This window comes from Saimiri boliviensis, chromosome 8 (genome assembly GCF_048565385.1).
Source record: "Saimiri boliviensis isolate mSaiBol1 chromosome 8, mSaiBol1.pri, whole genome shotgun sequence".
NCBI lineage: Eukaryota > Metazoa > Chordata > Mammalia > Primates > Cebidae > Saimiri > Saimiri boliviensis.
This window is the reverse complement of record NC_133456.1, coordinates 28,146,738-28,166,892: the sequence shown is the minus strand read 5'-3', so window position 1 is coordinate 28,166,892 and position 20,155 is coordinate 28,146,738. Positions and strand designations below refer to the sequence as shown.

General features: G+C 47.6%; 1 protein-coding gene and 1 non-coding gene across 3 annotated transcripts in view; one reads left to right on the top strand and one right to left on the bottom strand.

The window, feature by feature from the left end:
• MYLK (myosin light chain kinase) overlaps positions 1 to 20,155 on the bottom strand; it is a 224,195-nt gene that overhangs the window by 194,725 nt on the left and 9,315 nt on the right. Inside the window, exon 1 of one of the 2 annotated variants that reach the window (XM_074404231.1) lies at positions 8,550 to 8,811. The exons of the other annotated variant lie outside the window; for it this stretch is intronic. The gene's annotated coding sequence lies outside the window, so the exon portion shown is untranslated. Of the gene's footprint in view, positions 1 to 8,549; positions 8,812 to 20,155 lie in introns of those variants that run through there. 2 annotated transcript variants of the gene reach the window in all.
• Positions 15,171 to 15,301, top strand: LOC120367258 (small nucleolar RNA SNORA5). The gene has a single exon (XR_005581676.1). It is a non-coding gene; the product is annotated as a small nucleolar RNA SNORA5 (small nucleolar RNA).

Genomic DNA, 20,155 nt, shown 5'->3' with positions numbered 1-20,155 from the left:
GGTGCATGTACAGGGTTCCTGCAAAGGTAGATTACATGATACAGATGATTGGGGTATGATTAAACTCACCACCCAGGTAGGGAGCACAGCACACAATGGATAGTTTCTTAGCCCTTGCTCCCCTCCCTTTGTCCCTCTAGTAATCCCTAGAGTGTCCATCTTTATGTTCATGTGTACTTCATGTTTACCTTCCACTTAGAAGTGAGAACATGTGGCATTTTTCTGTTTCTGTGTGATTTAGCTTAGGATAATGGCCTCCAGCTGCAACCATGCTGCTGCAAAGAACATGATTTCATTCTTTTTTTTTTTTTTTTGAGACGGAGTTTCGCTCTTGTTACCCAGGCTGGAGTGCAATGGTGCGATCTCGGCTCACCGCAACCTCCGCCTCCCGGGTTCAGGCAACTCTCCTGCCTCAGCCTCCTGAGTAGCTGGGATTACAGGCACGCGCCACCATGCCCAGCTAATTTTTTGTATTTTTAGTAGAGATGGAGTTTCACCATGTTGACCAGGATGGTCTCGATCTCTTGACCTCGTGATCCACCCTTCTCGGCCTCCCAAAGTGCTGGGATTACAAGCGTGAGCCACCGCACCTGGCCGATTTTATTCTTTTTTATGGCTGCATAATATTCTATGATGTATATGTGCAACATTTTCTTTATCCAATCCACCATTGATAGGCACCTTGTTTGATTCCATGTCTTTGCTATTGGGAATAGCACTGTCAGGAACATATAGGTGCCTGTGTCTTTATGGTAGAATGATTTTTCTTTGGATATATACCCAGTAATGAGAATTCTGTGTCAAATGGTAGTTCAACTTCTAGTTCTTTGAGGAATTTCCAAACTGCTTCAGTGGCTGGAGTAATTTACATTGCAACAACAGTGTATAAGTGTCTTTTTCTCTCCACAGCCTTGCCAACATCTGTTATTGTGGGCTTTTTAACAAAAGCCACTCTGGCTGATGTGAGATGGTATCTCATGATGGTTTGATTTGCGTTTCTCTGATGATTAGTGATGTGGAACATTTTTTCATATATTTGTTGGCTGCTTGCATGTATTCTTTTAAGAAGATCTGTTTGAACCATTTGCCCAGTGGAAAAGTGGCTTTAAATGAGTTGTGGTGTGTGGCTTTAAGGGACAGGTGAGGAAGAGGGTGAATCAAGATCTAATTTAATTCCATCTTTTCTTCCAAAGAGAATGAACAAACACTTGAGAGATTTGACGCCTGAGACAGATACTGATAAAGAGAACGCCTTTAAGTCAGTGAAGTCCCTGGTTAGGAATGAATACACACCCCACACTCTGGGAGACCTTGCACATGGAGATATTAGAATATTTTATGGCTTATAAAGGCAGAAATGAATCCAAAAACAAACAGTGCTGTTCACTGCTGACGAATAGACATGAATACAGATCTAAGTCTACATAGACAGAGATCTGGTAGTAGGAAACATGACTGGAAGGTCATTTTGAATTGGACAGAAGAATAATGAATTAGGTAAAAATATGGAAGGTGTGTCTATCAAGCCTACAGGTTATACTAAGCAAATAGGAACAGCTAACATGTTGGATGTGAAATGTAATTCTGAAAGATCAGCAAATGGACTGGAGCTTAAGAAGTTTCAGTGAAAAACAACTTTTAGACCAGACACAGCTGCTCACTCCTGTAATCTCAACATATTGGGAGGCCAAGACGGGAGGATCACTTGAGGCCAGGAGCTCAAAACCAGCCTGGGCAACACAGCAAGACCTCATCTCAACAAAATTCTTTTAAAAACTAGCTAGGCTTGGTGGTGTGCATGTCCCAGCTACCGGAAAGGCTGAGGCGGGAATATCACTAGAGCCCAGGGGTTCGAGGCTGCAGCGAGCTGTGGCGGCACCACTGCACTCCAGCCTGGGGAAGAGTGAGATCCCATCTCCTAAAAAAGAAAACAATTTTAAATCCTATACTTCAGTTCAAAAACAGAAATCAGTGTTTCCAATCAGTATGACATGGCTAATCAGAAAAACTGAACACAGACTTCTGTCACCTGGGATTAGGCCAGGTCCCATGTAAGAAGCCCAACAAATCCCTTTTTTCCTCTGCCCTACACATCATGGTTGGCAGTCTTCAGTCACGTGTTCATTTGATAACATCTGTCAGCCCCACTGGGACATACGCTGCACCAGCCCACAGGTCCCGTGTGTTTCACTTGCTGCTGCATCCCCAAGTGCCCGGAATACTGATGAGCACACAGGAAGTCTTCAGTAAATACAATGGAATGCACGAATGAATAGAAACCTGGATTACAAAATATAAAGTCATTTTCCAACTATGACACCACTTAATTTTGTTGTTTAGGGAACTTCGAGACCATTAGAGAGAGTATGTAAGGAAAAGAGCAGGGGAACAGGTCACACAATAACAAACCTACCCTTTGGGGCCTGGAGGTATTTGGTGCTAGATACACAGGTGCCAGTCCTAGCTCTAAACCTGGTGTGTAACTTGTGCATCCTTTCTGCCCTTGGTTTCTCAGTCTTCCCGGCTGTGAAATGGGCACAATCATACCCTGCCCTGGGCACAGTCTCAGGGTTTCCTGCTGGCATCCTTGAGTGACTTGGATCCCGGTCCCTGGGTCCCCACATGAAAGCACACAAAGCCAGCCTTCTCTAGTCCCAACAGCTGAGTTCTTCCCTGAGCCACGAGGCAGCCTCTCGCTCCCCATGGCTTCCTGGGATTTTCCTCTTGGAAAACACATTAAAGGAGGGGCTGGGCTTCTGCAGGCAGATGAGCTGCCCACACCAGCCGGGCCACATCAGCAGAGCAGCAGACCACGAGTGGGAGGAGCATGTCTGCTCCGCAACACAACCCTGGTGCCCACGAATTTGGCAGAGAGTTATTTTTAAATTCTCTTAAAACACACACAGCAACACAAGCACACAGATCAAATCAACACACCTAACCTCACACACAGTGTGAAGGAGCAAGGCCTAGTCTGCTGGAGTTGTTTTCTTCCTGCTGGAATTCTTGCTTTATTTGGGATTGGATGAGAACAGGCTGAGAGAAGTCTTCTGCGATACAAGTCATGTGCAAAAGAAATTAAAGCCAGAACCAGAGCCCTGCTTAGCACTCAATTAACAAAATGCATACTCAAGCTATAATTCTAAAGTTCGCTCACTTCATTCTTAGGTATCGTCCCCTCAGAACTAAGTTTGGGGTATCAGGTATACTTATTGAACTCCTACCACTATTATCTCCTTCTCAAATACCATTCCCCCACTCCCTTCTGCCAAGCAGAACTGTGCCTTGTGTTTTAAACCCTATGAGATGAGTGAGGTGGAAGTACTCCGTAGGGGCAGCCTTACCACCCTCAGCCCACCAAAGCCAGGAAATAGACTCAGGGAACAAAACAGAGCTCATGGCTTCCAGTCCCCAGGGGTGGCTTGAAGCAACTGACAATCTCTCAAAATCTTAGTCTATTCATCTGTAAAATTGGGCTGCTGCTCATATCGTCCTACCTGCAAGATTGCTACAAGGGTCAGCAGCGTGCATGAAAAGCGGCCCCAGCCTAGTCTTTGATGCAGAATAGGAACTCGATCTATGATTGCTGCTATTGTTAATGTTGTTATTGCTTTTATGATTGTAAAGTTTCTGTGAGAGGCTCAAAGAATAAAGGCAACCTTGATCAAAGTAGGGGGCACAGGAGAAATCCAGATGGCACTGGAGGGTGAGATAGCACGGAAGAGTCAGTGACTCTCATGTTTACAAAGGCGCCACCCAAACCAGCTGTGTGATCTTAGGAAGACCACCTTCCTTCTCTGGTCCTCCTGACATGCCTGAAGGGCCTCTCTGGGCACTTCCTGCCCTAGCGCACCTTTCTCTAGGACTGCCACCAGCTCTCCACAAGACATATGGGCAGGTAGGAAAGATTCCAGCAGGGGGAGCCAAACCTTGGCAGCGATGAGCTGCTGCAGGTCCCCAGGAGAGGAGGCAAAGCTTATCTAACAGGCCAGACTTTTGCTGGGGCTCCCTGCGCAGGACCAATGCCAGGCAGGCAAATCAGACAGGCACAGCTGGTCCTCGAGGCACACCTGGGAGACAGAGGCACAGGCTAGGAAGAATCTGAGGACTGGGTCAGCCCCAGACCCACCACCTGTGCAGTGATGCCAGCTCCTCTGCCTCTGGCCAGCTCCCGGGTGGAGCCCTCCGATTGGATGAGGTCTGTCCAGAGAAGAGCTGAGCCTGGAAGAGCTAACGGGGAAATCCCAGGAGAAAAAGAGAGAACCAATAATAGTTGCCATGTACTTAGCACTTACTGTCAGGTACTGGACTAAGTACTTAAGTTGACTTCGAACTCATTTAATCCCTTAGCAGAGTGGCAAATATTAACAGCAAAATTAATGGGGCAGGATGTTGGGGAGTATCATTTGCCCATAAGGTAAATGGAATATACTCCTTGTGTTTCAGTTACTTCATTCTTCCTCTTTCCCTCTCCCTCAATTCTGCCAGCATTTGGTAATTTGAGTTATTTTTAAACATAAGTCTTGCAGGGGGCAGGGAGGGAAGCTGGGGAGAGGGCTGCCATGGGTTTGGGCAGCCCATGGCAGTGGGGTGTGCTGTTGGTGCTGTAGGGTCAGAGGGTTGAGAGGAAACCCAGAAAGGAGAGGGAGTAAAAAGGGTCACCTTTCCATGGCAGGAGTCCGCCCTGCCCTGCTCTGCAACACTGGTCTGTGAGAAGCCTCGGAAACCCACTTGGGAAGAGAAGGTGCAGGAAGAAAATGCACCTCAGGATTCTGCAGATCACACACTTCCCTGGAGCAGGCTGTGAGCAGGTTCTCCACCTGCAGACTGGAGATCCCATTCCTTCTGTCTAGAATGGCCTGAAACACACACTGCCTCTCTGCTTTCTTCAGGGAGCTGGTTCTGTGGGGGTGATATTAAGGGACAAGAACCGAAGACACTTTGCTAGGAAGACCCTTCCATTCTGAGGGTATGGGCACAAGTGAACTGTGAGAGAAGCTGCTCAGGCCTGGCTGCTAAATGTGGCCCCTGCTCCTCTCTGCAGTTTAGGGGACAGGCCAGGTCCCATGGCCTGTTTCCCCTGAGGAAACATTAGTCCTGTGACTCAACTAACACCTGGCTGATTGGAGGAGAGGGAAGGAGAAAGGTGCTTCTGCGCGTGTCCTCCTTTCCAAGCGACAGCCTAAGCCATTCCGCTGGAACAGGTCTTCCAAGGCGACGAGGAGCAGGAAGCACGGCTGACGGGAGGACTGTGGTGATGTGGTTGCCAGTAAGAGCCCAGACTCTTACACTGTGAAGACTGTCACCAGCCCCACCGTCCACAGCTCCTGCTGGACCCCCTGGGGCCAAAGGCAGTTGCCACCACGCGTCTGGCTCTTGCGTCTCCATGGTTGACTCGAGCTTCCATTACTGAGAGTCCTGGGGATACTTCTATTCCAAATCCTTCCCCATGTGACACAGCAAAGGAAAATGAGCCAACTTGGTTTATCAACACCTTTGGGCCCTGGGATTTGAGAAGCAGGTTTGCAGTTTTTTAATTACATCCATCAACACAGTCTGCCTCCTCTGGTTGAAGCCCAAAGCCTGGCAAACAGCGTTAAGGATTTCTGGTTTTACTTCTATCCTCAGTTAGCGCAGAGAGGAGAGGGCAGGTGCACAGGGAGGGAAGTGAGGAGGGAGTGGAGACTGGGCGTCTCCAACATGCCAGAGGAGGGAAGGTGCTAAGTCCAGGTGGGTTTTTTCCCATACAGTTCTCAGGCTGGCACCTCAACGGGAGAGAGAGAGGGCCGATTCCTAATTCAGGGTCAAGTCCAGAACTGTATCATAAACACAGCTGGGGTAACCAATCAGTCCTAGCAGAGTAGTAACAACAGATTTACAACCTAAGAATAAACACAGTGATGACTGCAAGACAGAGGACTTGGGTGGAGGCATCACGTCACAAGCTTTGCTGTTTGTTACACAGGCCTAGACTTGAGCCCTGCCACTGCCACCTAGTGGCTGGATGACCTTGGGGTGATTTACTTCTCTAAACTTCAATTACCTCATCTGTACATCTGTAGGGGAGTATAATTAGCATCTGTCACAAAGCAGATACTCAAAATACCCAATACATTGTAACTGTAATATGTAAAGTAATTTCTAACAACGTCTGGCATGTAGCAAGCACTCAACAAATGGTAACTATTTGATAATAGTTATGATGAAGGAACAGGTATCACATTTCACTTAAACGTCTTGGTTCATTTAAATACTGCTACAAACATTGCCCGATATATCACAAGGAATAGATTATTAATTTATGCTTTTAAATTTTTTTTTTTTTTTTTGAGTCGGAGTTTTGCTCTTGTTACCCAGGCTGGAGTGCAATGGCACGATCTTGGCTCACCGCAACCTCCGCCTCCTGGGATCAGGCAATTCTCCTGCCTCAGCCTCCTGAGTAGCTGGGATTACAGGCACACGCCACCATGCCCAGCTAATTTTTTTGTATTTTTAGTAGAGACGGAGTTTCACCATGTTGACCAGGATGGTCTTGATCTATTGACCTCGTGATCCACCCGCCTCAGCCTCCCAAAGTGCTGGGATTACAGGCTTGAGCCACCGTGCCCGGCCTTAAATTTTTTTTAAATCAGTTACTTATAATTGGTTGGGCAATATGCTCTGCTCTAATCTTCTCAGATTCTAGGTTACTGTTTGTGCACTGAAATATGGCTGGATTGTAGAATGTCAGGGAAGAAAGGAGACCTAAACCATCTAGTCAGCTCCCTTATTTTATGGATGAGGAAACTAGAGCTCAGAGTGGACCAATGTTATCTTCAAAGACTGAGTCAAGATCTCTGAACTTGGTAAAGCACAGAGAACAGGCCATGGTAATCTAAGCAGGAGAACCCTCCAGTATAGAGCTGATCTAGGGAGATGGTGGTGCTTGTATATGAGAGCAAAAAACTCATCTGGTAAAGGGATAGGTCAAGAGAACTTTAGAGAAATACAGTTGTTACACTGAATGAGACTAGCTTGCAGAGGGCCGAGAGGCTGGAGATGCTTAGCTAATGTTACCAAAAGTTTTTTACTCAAAATGAATAATTAGCTACTTATTTAACAACTTATGAAACACTTTCCTAGTCAATATCCCATTTCAACTTCACAACATACAAAGATTGATTATTTATTTATTTGAGATGGAGTCTTGCTCTTGTCACCCAGTCTGGAGTATAATGGTGCAGTCTCAGCTCAGTGCAACCTCTGCCTCCTGGGTTCAAGCAATTCTCCTGCCTCAGCCTCCTGAGTAGCTGGGATTACAGGCACGAACCACTATTTCCAACTTTTGTGTGTGTGTATTTTTAGTAGAGATGGAGTCTTCACCATGTTGGCCAGAATGGTCCAGAACTCCTGACCTCAGGTGATCTGCCCACCTCGCCCTCCCAAAGCGCTGGGATTCATAGGCATGAACCACCACACCCAGCCAACATACTAAGATATTTTATGGCCCACTCTATGGATAGAACACCTGAGGCTCAAAGACCAGGTGAGACTTGCCTAAGGTCATATAGTTAATAAAGCAGTACTGGAATCCAGTCCTTCTGAACTTCAAATCCAACTTGGTAACATGCTTATAAAGGATTTATCAAGATATATTAAATCTTACAGCTGGGCATGGTGAGCCACACATGTAATCCCAGCAGTTTGGGAGGCCAAGGCGGGGGGATCACCTGAGGTCAGAAGTTCAAGATCACTCAGGCCAACATGGTGAAACCCTGTCTCTACCAAAAATGCGAGTCAGCTGGGCATGGTGGCAGACGCCTGTAATCCCAGCTACTCTGGAGGCTGAGGCAGGAGAATCTCTTGAACGCGGGAGACAGAGGTTGCAGTGGGCTGAGATAGTGCCACTGCACTCCAGCCTTGGCAGTGGAGCAAGACTCTGTCTCAAAAAAAAAAAAAAAAAAAAAAAAAGATATGTGTTAAATCTTATTATAACATATTCCATACACAGCAGTAAATTTTCAGTGTAACAAATGTATTGATATCCACTTAGATTTTATTGTCATGACATCTGCTGAGCATAAATTTGACTAAGTCATCAATCCCTTGCCCAGGGAAAACCCTTACATTTGCCCTAAACAAACGAGGTGACTTCATTTCAATCCCTCATGCCTGAGTGAGAGACGGTGCATACTGGCTAATCTCTGGCAAATATGTGCAAGGCTGATACCACCATCAGCAGATAGCCTCTCCCCACACACAGAGAGGTTCCCAGACTGTAGTTAGCGATTGTTCCCATTCACAGGCCAGAAATCTCTGTGTTCTCTCCAAAAACTTGCTGCCCTTCTCCAGACTCCCTCAACTCCCCTCCCACTGGCTGGGCACAAGCCCAGACCCCAGCCTTAGGTGCTGCATCAGAACGGCCAGGAGGCCTTGGCAGTGTGACAAGCTCTACGTTTCCACATGCAGTTCACCCCTGCCCTCACTGCCCTCCTGAGATACGATGGCTCCTTCCCAGACAGCCTCCAGCTGGGATGAGAAACAATGGCTTAGTGTTTCCTGGAAATTACCTGGAGAGGTGGAGAGCTGCCAAGCCAATCCTGCCAAGGCCATCAGCCGGAGGGGTGACAGTCAGGCCCAGACACAGCCCGGCTCTTCCTCCAGCCTTCTTCACTCTTCACTGCAGAGGGTTGTATCTTCTCCCTCTTTCTGCCAGTTCTACTTCCACCCAGCCCTGTCCACTTTCACCAGGGACAGGGCACAGGGGTCCTGCTTCTCAGGTTCCCTTAGAATTCTTTGGTACTAACCTTAGGTCCTTTGAGGATGAGACTCACTTACTCTAAGTGCCTGGAATGTCAGAGCTGGAAGGGACCTTTGAAACTACTGTTCAATCCCACCTCCAGCCCAGAGGGGTGTGGCTGTGTGACCTTTGGGATATTTGAGGCTACCTCACCCTGAAACATCAACTTTACTCAAAGATTGGGTTAAAAGTTTTTATATTACAACCAACAAACTCGGATCCTTATACAGGATGCCAACTGTAAGTAGATTTTACAACTAAACAGGCGTTCAAAGAAATGCCAGACTTTCTGCAAGCTGCTACAGGCTACACCCCAAGTCCCTACCCCCAGAATACATGCTCTTTCTCGATGTCCCCAGGGATGGCTAGTCAGAGAAGCACTGGTCCAATCACGGAAAGAAAATCTAAGGTTCAGACACGTGCAGTGACTGTGAACCACATACAAATTGTCACTAATACAAATAACCCATTTATTGAATGCTTATTGAGGACTAGGTACTGTATTGAGGGCTTTACCTAAGTTTACTGTAATTTTCAGAGTAATTCTATAGGATACATGCTGTATGACTTTCATTTTAAAGATAAAGGAAGGACTCAGAAGTTGAGTAATAGTAGCCAAAGTTCTCAAAGCTAATAAGTAACAGCTACTTATTATCAGCTGGATTTGAGCCTAGGTCTCTGACTCCAAAGTTTAGACCCTTGGTGACAATGTCACATTGTTAGAGATGCCACAGGGAAGAGCTGGGAGTGAATCGGAGTTCAAAGGTCGTGGTGTCCTGCACTGGCTGTGCTGCTGGACTGCACAGTCACAGGACTCAGAAAGCCCCTGGCTCAGCTTCTCAGCCTATAGCTAAGAAAACCATGGCCTACAGAGAAGAAGCTGACTTAAGGCCACAATATTTCAGACCAGGGTCTGCTAACAGTGAGGCCCTGAGGGAGTATTCTAACCTCTCTGGGGTTAGAAGACCTCTAACCAGGCCGGACTCAATGGCTCACGCCTGTAATCCCAACACTTTGGGAGGCCGAGGTGGGTGGATCACTTGAGGTCAAGACTAGCCTGGCCAACATGGTGAAACCCATCTCTACTAAAAATATAAAAAGTTAGCCATGTGTGGTGGCAGGCTCCTGTAATCCCAGGTACTTGGGAGGTTGAGGCAGGAGAATCACTTGAACCCGGGAGGCGGAGGTTACAGTGAGCCGAGATTGTGCTGCTGCACTTCAGCCTGAGCAACAATAGCAAAACTACATTCTAAAAAAAAAAAAAAAAAAAAGGAAAACCTCCAAACATATCATCTTAGGTGCACATCCTGGCAGTCCCTCTGTGAGCTCCAGCATCTACAGGGCCCCTCACACGCTCTGCTCTGCAGACAGCAGCTCAGACACACTATCCTAAACCTCTTACCAGTAAGCAGGATGGCATAAGCTAAGGAAACTCATTGGACAATCCCAGTTGCTCTGCTTCTGAGACCAGCTTGTCCGCTAATGATAAGCTAAGCCTTATGTTGCAGGAAATAGGACATACACGCAGTAGCCAAATGCCACGGCCACAACACACAGCCCTTTCAGCAAGGAAATTCCAGAAGTTCATTATTTCCTGCAGTTCTCATATATAGGAATCTCCTTCCATATTCCAACTTCTTAGGCCACTGTTGTTTGTCTAAGGGGCCAACTCCACAGCTGGACAGAAGCACTGAGAAGATGGGACTCTCCTGACTATTCTGAACAGTTTACCTGATCATGGTTCTCAGGCTTTATCAGGTTTATGCTCTCAGCAGAGCAGGAAGAACTAGAGCCTAAGGCTCATAACTCATGGTCTGTCCACACACCCATCATTTTGTATTTACTGAGTGCCCACAATGCCCACTAGGACTATAAATAAGGTGAGAGGTTCAACTACCTCCTCCCAATACATTGACATAAGCGCTGCAGGTGAAACGCGGACAAAGGCCTTACCTCCAGACCTCGGGAGAGAGCGGCCATGTTTCCAGTGCTTCCCATCATCTCCCTGTGACTTCCCTCTCCTCCCCTGCCCCTGCTTCCCTTACCAATCGAGGTGGCCACTCTCCAAAATAAAGAGTTCAATCTGCATCCCCCTGTGGGCCATGGGTGAGCAGGGTGGCCCTGGGTCTGGAGCTGGTATGGAGCTGGGCCTTTCTGGAACCCAATCTCCGGCTTGGGCCGGCCCACTGTGTCAGCGTTCAGCCCCCTCTGCTTCATTTCTGGCACTCAATGGAATACGAAATGAGGAAATGACTGGCTTTCAAGTATTCATTGAATATTTGAGCAACTGCTGCGCCAATCTAGATTTGAGATTTAGCAGGAACCAGTCCAGCTCCATCCCAGCCAGCCGGGAGGCAGAAATCACGGCATTATAGGGAGAAGAGAGAAGGAGTTAGAGAAGTCAGAGAAGATGGAGATTCAGGAAGCAGCCTTGAAAGAGGCACATTCCTCACTGGCTCTGAGGAGGCCCCTGGACCTCAGGAACCCTCAGCCTATTGGAGAAGAGGCAGACAAGAAGAGAGCAAGGAGCTCGTGGTCACCTATCCACTTCCTTGCCACCGAGTCCCTCACTGTCCCCCTCCCCCACACCAACATTCCCCTGAGGTGGTCTGCAGGCTGCTGGAGTCTCTCCTCTAGCCACAGCTCTTTAAAGCTGAGCTGACCAAAGTCCATGCAGCCTTGACCTGATGCTCTAAGCCTGGCCCTGACTCTGCCAATAGGGATGTCTCTTCTAGATGAAAAGTCCCCCCAAGAGGCTCCAGACACTTCTCACCTTCCCTGTCGTGCTCCTCAGGTAGGCAGGTGAGCCCACTCAAGCACCAGCTGCGTGTGATGCCCATGGCAGGACTGACTGCAAGTCCAGTCACACCCTTGGCTGTCCTTCTGTGACTCACACTGGCCGTTCCACACCATGCCCTGCCTATCTCCCAGAGGACACCCTCCAGTTCCAGTGTCTCAGCAGGGCAGTCAGTGATGTTGCTGAGAAGAACTGATTTTTGCCATCTGCAATTATGGGTGATAACAGGGATCGACATACTTTTCTCCCTTAACAGTCTCATTTGCCTACCACGCATAGCTACCTCTTTCTCCTCACACTTCACCAAAGATACTAATGAGGCTAACACATGTTCCTCCTATTCTCTCACCCCTAAATCTCTTCTAGAGTGGGGCTAACTAGAAAGAAAATGGTGACCCCTGGGAACCTGGAGAAGGCATGGAGAAAACCAATGACCAACTCAGAGCTCAGCACATCAGCAGGAACACAGAGAGGAACTTCTGCTCAGAGGTGTCAGCTCAGCTGGTCACCAGTGGAGAGGAGAAAGTATGCGTCCCCTCTCAACCCTCTCCGAAACAGGCAGCCACTTGCACTGGGGTGAGCGAGCCCTTCCACAGGATCCTCCATCAGCTGCAAGGTGGAAGTACAGGCTGATGCAGGGCCAACAGGGAGGTCAACGGGCCGCCACCAGCTATTAGCTGCACTCATAACTAGCTCAGGGGGCATGGTCCTTGAGGATATGGAGCTCAGCTTCCAATGGGGAATTCGGAATCCTGTTGGAGATTGTCAAAGAGAAAAACAGAGCCCCAGGAGCCAGGCAAGTGGGATGGAAAATTAAAAAACTGATGGGGCATTGGCCTGTTCAAAGGCCCTAAAACCCTTATGCTTGTCTACTGAACCTGAAATTCTGCACCCTACTGGGGACACAGTGCTAAACGAAGGCAGCAGTTCATTTTTTTAGCATTCAGCCTGGAGTGGCCAGCATTTACTGAGTGTTAGATGCGCTCTCTCGTCAACAATAAGATTGATACAGTACTCTGAAGAGCTGTACGTTATTTACCATCCCTGCAAAGCTTTGAAATGGCAATTCTAGTATCAGAACATTTTCTTTCAAGCAATTTAGGTAAGCTTCTACCTGGTGGACACAGCAGCCAGCCAGCTAGGCCCCTCCAGGTGTGATTGATTAGGCCTAAAAGCAGCACTCCATGTACTTATTTATATCATTTTCCATAAAACATATCTATTAAATTAACAACTCACTTCTAATCACTAACCCCCATTTCTAACAGTTACGTAACATTGAACAGAATGCTGTCACCTGGAATTTTTATCATTAACGCTCAATATAATGAATCCAGTTTTCATCTCACTTTGGTTTTTTGTCATTACCTGATATGGAACTGTTCTTGGAGATAGCAGACTCCTAGGACTTCTCAGAGTCAGCTGTAGAGAGATTCAGGACGCCCGTGGTGAAGAACGCTTGCCTTCACTTCTATCCCCCTCACACCTACTAGTCAGGGCTCGGTTCCATTGCCTTCATGGCTGCATCCCTCTCTGCTTCTGGGCCCAAGAGAAAGACTGAATTCACTGTTGACAGCACCTGTTCCTTGTGATGCAAGTTAAAACCAGCAGAGGGAGGGCAGAACCATCTTGCTTACATCTGCCTCAGTTTAAGCCTTCACAACGGGGCAGAACCATTTTGCTTACACCTGCCTCAGTTTAAGCCTTCACAATAGTACTTTCTCTCCCATTGAAAAGTCAGTCCCCCCCCCCCACCCACCCAACCTCTCTAAGAAACTACGGTTTGACATTAGCCCGTGCTTACTCAGGTGTCCTCTCCACGGATCTTGACAGATTCCCGCCAATTCCATATCTAGCCTGGCCGCCAAAGCAGAGTGTTCTTTCTTAAGTGAGATAGTGGTTTCCCCTTATCTCTTAACTAGAGACTTAAAATGGTGTCCAGGTGCCAGAAGGTAATTTCTTGCTTGAGTCCGGGAAAAGCCAGAGTTTGCCCCAACGCTCATCACCTGTGCCCCTCAATCAAACACCAGAACAAAACATCTGTGAAAAATCTAGATGTCTCTTTGGCAGTCCCTGAACCACTGATCTGTTGTTCACATGTCCTGTCAGCTGTGCCTGTCATGGCCTCTCCACTGACCGGGGCCCCTCTGAGCTGAGGCTGCCTGTGAGGAGACACTGCCTGAAGGTCTTCCCTACCTCCCGTTTGCCAGTGCTCCCGAGATGTCCAGCCGGGCATTTGGGGGCACTCAGGGTCACACCAGTCCTCCTGTGGGCACAGGGGAGAGGGCCTTCTCCACAATCACCCCATTTTTCTTGCAAGATGAACCGAGGCTTGGCTCCCAGGCTAGATCACTCGTGGTCAAGTTGGCAGTCTGCTCAGTAACAGGCTTCCCAACAAGCCTGCCTGGACAGGGCCGATAGAAGAGAGGGCAGACAGCAGGAAGCAGACAGAGCCCTGACAGGGCCGATAGAAGAGAGGGCAGGCAGCAGGAAGCAGACAGAGCCCTGACAGGGCCGATAGAAGAGAGGGCAGGCAGCAGGAAGCAGACAGAGCCCTGACAGGGCCGATAGAAGAGAGGGCAGGCAGCATAGAAGAGAGGGCAGGCAGCAGGAAGCAAACGGAGCCCACCCAGGCCAAGTCCCTGTCTGCTTACAGTTACCATCCTCTACCATTTGAACTGATTTTTGCACTAGCCATACCGGGGCTGAAAAGTCAAGAATTTGCTAATGCTAAAATGTTGCAAATAGGGGCAGGTTCAGCTGGCAAATTACTTACTGTTACTTAAGCTTCTACTTACTGAGATTTTAACGGTCCTGTACCAGGTTTGCGGGATGGAAGAGGAAGACTGCAAGGGGAAAAGGAGCTCTTCGGTCAAAGTTAAATACGAATTCCAGCCACATGCTGGGGCAGCTTGGGAATAACTACCTTGGTTATCTTTATCAGGATAGCAGAACTATATCCATCTACAACACCTGGACCTCTTTTCCATCAGGCTGGGGCCACCTCTGCATCAGGGAATCTTAATTCACCATCTCTTTTTTTTTTTTAATTGAGATGGCGTCTCACTCTGTTGCCCAGGCTGGACTGCAGTGGCACAATCTAGGCTTACTGCAACCTCCACCTCCCAAGTTCAAACGATTCTCCTGACTCAGCTTCCCGAGTTGCTGTAATTGTTGATGTGTGCCACCACACCTGGATAATTTTTGTATTTTTAGTAGAGATAGGGTTTTACCATGTTGGCCAGGCTGGTCTCAAACTCCTAAACTCAAGTGATCTGCCCACCTCATCCTCCCAAAGTACTGGGATTTCAGACGTGAGCCATCGCACCCGGCCAATTCACCGTCTCTTAAGCACTAGAGGCAACCAGCAGAGCAATTATCATCAACTCAGAATATCCTCCAACCTCCTTTTCAATCATTAGGGAGACCACATATTATCCAAATCAGGACTCCTGAGAACAGAAAGGGCTCTATGAATACTCATACTGGGACTATTCAGGGGAGCTAGGTATACATATGGCCACTTCTACCCTAATCACTCCTGTGTCTCCCTAAGTCTAGACACAAGACATGACTTCAAAGGCATCCTCTCTATGCAGCTGTGCCAAATTTGGTGCTTGCCCTGCCTGTGTAGGCACTGACCCAGAACGCTGCCACAGAAACACTGACTCATGGGCCCTGTTCCTGTGTCTCGGGCTCAGGAATAAATTTGGTTACAGACACCAAACCTCCAGAGAAACAAAAGACAAAGGTGTCTTCCCTGGCCACATTCACCCTACCCAGGCCAAGCTCGGGCTTCATGTGCCCTCTACCAGGAACCTGTGATTTCACACTCGGGGTTATTTTGGACATGCTATCATAGCTGTCCTTACTCCTTTGCTAGGAAGCTACGGTTTGACATTAGCCCGTGCTTGCTCAGGTGTCCTCTCCACAGTGTCTTGGTTTCTGACTCTTAACAGGAATGTTGAACTCACCCAAGTTCCCTTGTCCCATTCTGTTTTGTCATTCATAAACAAATAAACAATATTGGCTAAATGTTTGGTTGTGAGTAGGATTACAAATGACTTTTCCCCGAATATATATACTATCATTTTCTGTAATATTTTTTCCAGTCTTTTTCTATATATGTACTTTTAAAAATAAAATTATATATACAGATTATCAGTGCCTTCATTTTTCTTTTTTTTTCTTTTTTTTTTTTTTTTTTCTTTTGAGACGGAGTTTTGCTCTTGTTACCCAGGCTGGAGTGCAGTGGCGCGATCTCCGCTCACCGCAACCTCCGCCTCCTGGGTTCAGGCAATTCTCCTGTCTCAGCCTCCTGAGTAGCTGGGATTACAGGCATGCGCCACCATGCCCAGCTAACTTTTTGTATTTTTAGTAGAGACGGGGTTTCACCATGTTGACCAGGATGGTCTCGATCTCTTGACCTCATAATCCACCCGCCTCGGCCTCCCAAAGTGCTGGGATTACAGGCTTGAGCCACCGCGCCCGGCCCCATTGCCTTCATTTTTCATGCTTTTCCTCAGATATGGAACACTCTCCATAAATCTTATTTTCGGTGACTGTATCTAGCTAGTGGATAAGCCAAAACTTAATCACGCCCCTGTTATTTACCATTTAGGTTACTTCCAACTTCATTAAAACAGTTTAATGGACATAAACGTATCTTTTATTTCCATGATAATCCTTTAGACTATTTCCCCAAGATACATTTCAAGAACTTCAATTACTGAGTCAGAGTGTGTGGGATTTTATGGCTCTTGCATCAGGGGCCTCTTGATTCCTGTCCAGCTGCTTGGTGCTGCCCTGTGGCTCCCAGTATTGATCTCTCCTGCCTCAGCCTCCGTTCAAGCTTGTTCTTCTTGATCTGGTGCCAGAATGCAGGCAAGAATCAGGTCCAGGAATTCCTACACGGTTTGAAGGGATGTGCACTCACATACCCAACCAAGTTAGGCAAGGCTTGGGAAGTGAGGCAAGTATTGAGTCTGATGGGAAAGGATCCAAACTTCTATAAGTCGAGAAGTTCAAAACGATTGTTATCAAGCAAAACAAGAGGTGTCTGCCCTCTCCAGTATAATCCTGCCAGTGGGGGCAGCTCTGGAATGCCCCCCACGATCTTTCCCACCCAGCTGAGTCCTACTCCCACCTCAAGGTCCATCTCTTCTCTAAGCCCTCCCCACCCAGCAGGATCTATGAGCTACGAAAGCCCTATCTATGCCATGGGTCCACAGCACATCTGTGACACAGTGCCGGCCAATCTATGAAAAGCAAGAAAAATGAGGACAACATGGGGAGCTTTTTATACAGCTTAATGTATATAATTTAAAAGGCTGTCCTTTAATCTCTGTTTATGTCTTTATACTTCTTAGAAATTCACGTGTTCTTTCATTTATTTGTAAAAATGTCAATCGCTTTGTTTAATTAGAAGGTTGTTCTTTCATCACATGTTTTTGAGAGCTTACTACCTGCCAGGGGCTATGATAGTCCCTGGAGACATAGCAGTGACCAAAACAGACAAAGCCCCCCTGCTCAGCCCAGCTCAGGTTCTGCAGGACAAAACCTCATCTCCCCAGCCGCGATGCCTGTGAGCAGGACCTGAGCTTATACATCTTTGGATCTGCACACAGTAAATTCTTAATACACACTTGCTGAGGACAGGGTTTTAGAATGATACCAACACTTGCTGGGAGGATGGTGGGAACACTGGTATGCACAGCAGTATGCATTGATGGCACACATCCTATGGATCTGCCATATGTATGTATGGCATATGTACCCACGCATGGCAGCGTGAAGTAGGCATTGAAGTCAGCCAGCTCTGGCACTACCCTGCCTGGCTTCCAGCCCCAGCTCTGCTGCAAGACCTTCAGCAAGTTCGTGGACCTCTTTCAGCTCATGTCCTCTCTATAATGAGGGGAAGATGGTAACAGCCCTTGCCTCAGAGGTCTTGAGGATTGAAGTCCTCAGCACAGGGCTGGTTCCCTGGAAGCCTTCCTTAAATGTGGCCTGCTGCAGCTATAACCATAGCATCAAACAGGTGCTAAATGAACCAGCTATTAGGCGAGAGTCAACATTAAACCAGGAGAAAACTTCCACAGTCCAGGGAACCAATCTGAAATTGAAGATATATTTGACTGGTTGGCCAGAAAAGTTAACACAAGAGAGAAATTTTCATTTGTACATAAAAGAGAGGGAAAAAACTAGACAGACTTTCTCTTCCTTCTCCACAGATGCCAGTAACAGAAATATGGCACAACACTCCTGTCAAATCCAGGGTCTGTAATGATGGGCATGTGCCAGAACTCAACCACAAACAGCCAGGCTGTTGGGGGTAACAGAATTGGGGAGCACACACAGACTGGGGACTTTCCTGAAGTATGGACATTCCACAGACAGATCATTTCCGGTGCCATAGAGAGCTTTGGAATTTAAGAAGTCTGAGGGGGTGCGGTAGGGTGGAAAGCAGAGCATGGGCCACAGCCAGCAGAAGGAGAAAGGCCCGTGTGTGTGGAGGCTGCTCTTAGCACTGAGATTTAAGTGGAATGCTGTGCAGATTTAATATCAGTGGCGCAGATAAAATAATGTCAGCAGACTGGGTAATTAAAGCTTCTTGGCTCATTTCTTTCTCACTTTCTGGAAGGATGATCAGAGGAAAAAGAGATGAGTCCAATAAGCCAAGAATTCCTCAGAGTTATGAGGATATTTTTGGTTTCTCCTGATATCTAGGATGGAAGAGACATTATTTCAGGATCAGATCTTGACCGTGCCCTTTACACTGGGCTAAGCATCATTCTTTAAAACCCTTTGATGAAAATGAGATTCTTTCAAAGACGTGCACAGACTAATTAAGACTACTTCTGGGAGTCTTTAGCCCCCAGCAGAGGTCGTTTCTAGCAGAGTGGAACATATACTGTGAAGCCAGTTGCCATCACTCCTATTCCTCACCGTCTCCCCAGATTCTTTTTCCTACCTGCTCCAGGTTCCTCTCTGGGCCTGCATCTGGATCTGATCTGCTCAGCCCAGGCCTAGAGCTACACCAGGGGACTTGTCAATCGGGCCATAGCCAGGTCATCACAGAGCAGCACTGGGCCCAACCACCTGTTCCCACTTGCTTTTTAAAGCTTGGGCTACTTGACAAGGAAAGAGTGAATCACAGAACCACAGTTACAGTTAAGACCATGGAGATCTGCTAATTCCAACTCCCACCCAGCAGAGGAATCTTACTTTGTCCCAAACTGGGCAACAGTGGCCCTGATGTGTGCGAGGAGAATTGGCAGCGTGTAGCTGAGCCATGAGGCTGGTGATTACAGGCTGATAACAGGTAGGGAAGTAAACCCAGCAGAGTTTGAGGCAGAACTTAGTCCAGACCCTGGTGGGTCCCCTTGTGAGACAGAGCAGGCCTCAGAATGCCAGGAGCTGCAGCACTAACTCTCCCAGATCCTTAGGGTGGTCCTGGATTCCCCACAGGTAAGACACCCTCCTCACACACGCAGAACCCTCTCTGTGTATGTCCAACAGACCTGAGGCCTGAGGCTCCAAGAAGGGACAGGGAAGGGTGGCAGAGGAAGGAGTTCAGGTCACTGTTAACAGGATCAGCTCTCTTAGGAAAGGTCCAGGGCACTTCATTAGGGCTCTCCTCTTCCATTGCCCAGCTCCTGCAGCAGAGGTGCTTATTGTGGGGGCCTTGACAGAGCCCAGCCAGGGCACCCCTGAAAGGTAACCACTGAGTTACCACCCTCACAGGTTGCCCATTCCCATGTGATGTCAGGGACACTGTATTATTCAAGAATGATTTTTGTTGAGCCAAGATATGCCTCCCCCTAAATGGACCCAATTCTACCTCCTGGAGTCACACAGAATGAACTGCCCTCTTCTGTAAGACATGCCTAAAAATATTTGAAGACAGGCATCACTTACCCTTTATCCTTCTGCATGTTAAACACACGCAGTCCCATTTCAACTATTTCTACTTGGCAGTTTTCAAATACATCCACTTCCTCTGGGCACACATTAGTTTGACTATGACCCACTTGCTATGACCCTGAGGACTGAAGAAAGAACACAGCAGCAGGGCGCCTGTAATCCCAGCACTTTGGGAGAGGCCCAAGGCAAGTGGACCACTTGAGCCCAGGAGGTTGAGACCAGCCTGGGCAACACGGCAAACCCCAACTCTATAAAAAATACAAAAATTAGCTGGGCGTGGTGGCGCATGCCTGCGGTCCCAGCTACTCAGGAGGCTGAGGAAGGAGGATTGCTTGAGTCCAGAAGGCAGAGGCTGTAGTGAGCCGAAATGGCACCTCTGCACTCCAGCCTGAGTGACAGAGCCAGACCTTTCTCAAAAAATAAAAACTAAAACGAGAACAAAAACCCAAAACCTGCAATCATACAGTGGTTAAATGGGCAGATTTGAATCTCATTTCCATTACGCACTGTGCCTGTTTCTTCAGCAGCACTTGATAATCTTAGTTGTGGAGAATGAAATAAATCAATTCATGCGGAGCTCTTAGAACTGTGCTTGGCACCTGATAAGCATCTAATTAAGTTTTAGCTACTTCTTAACACCATGCTTACCATATAAG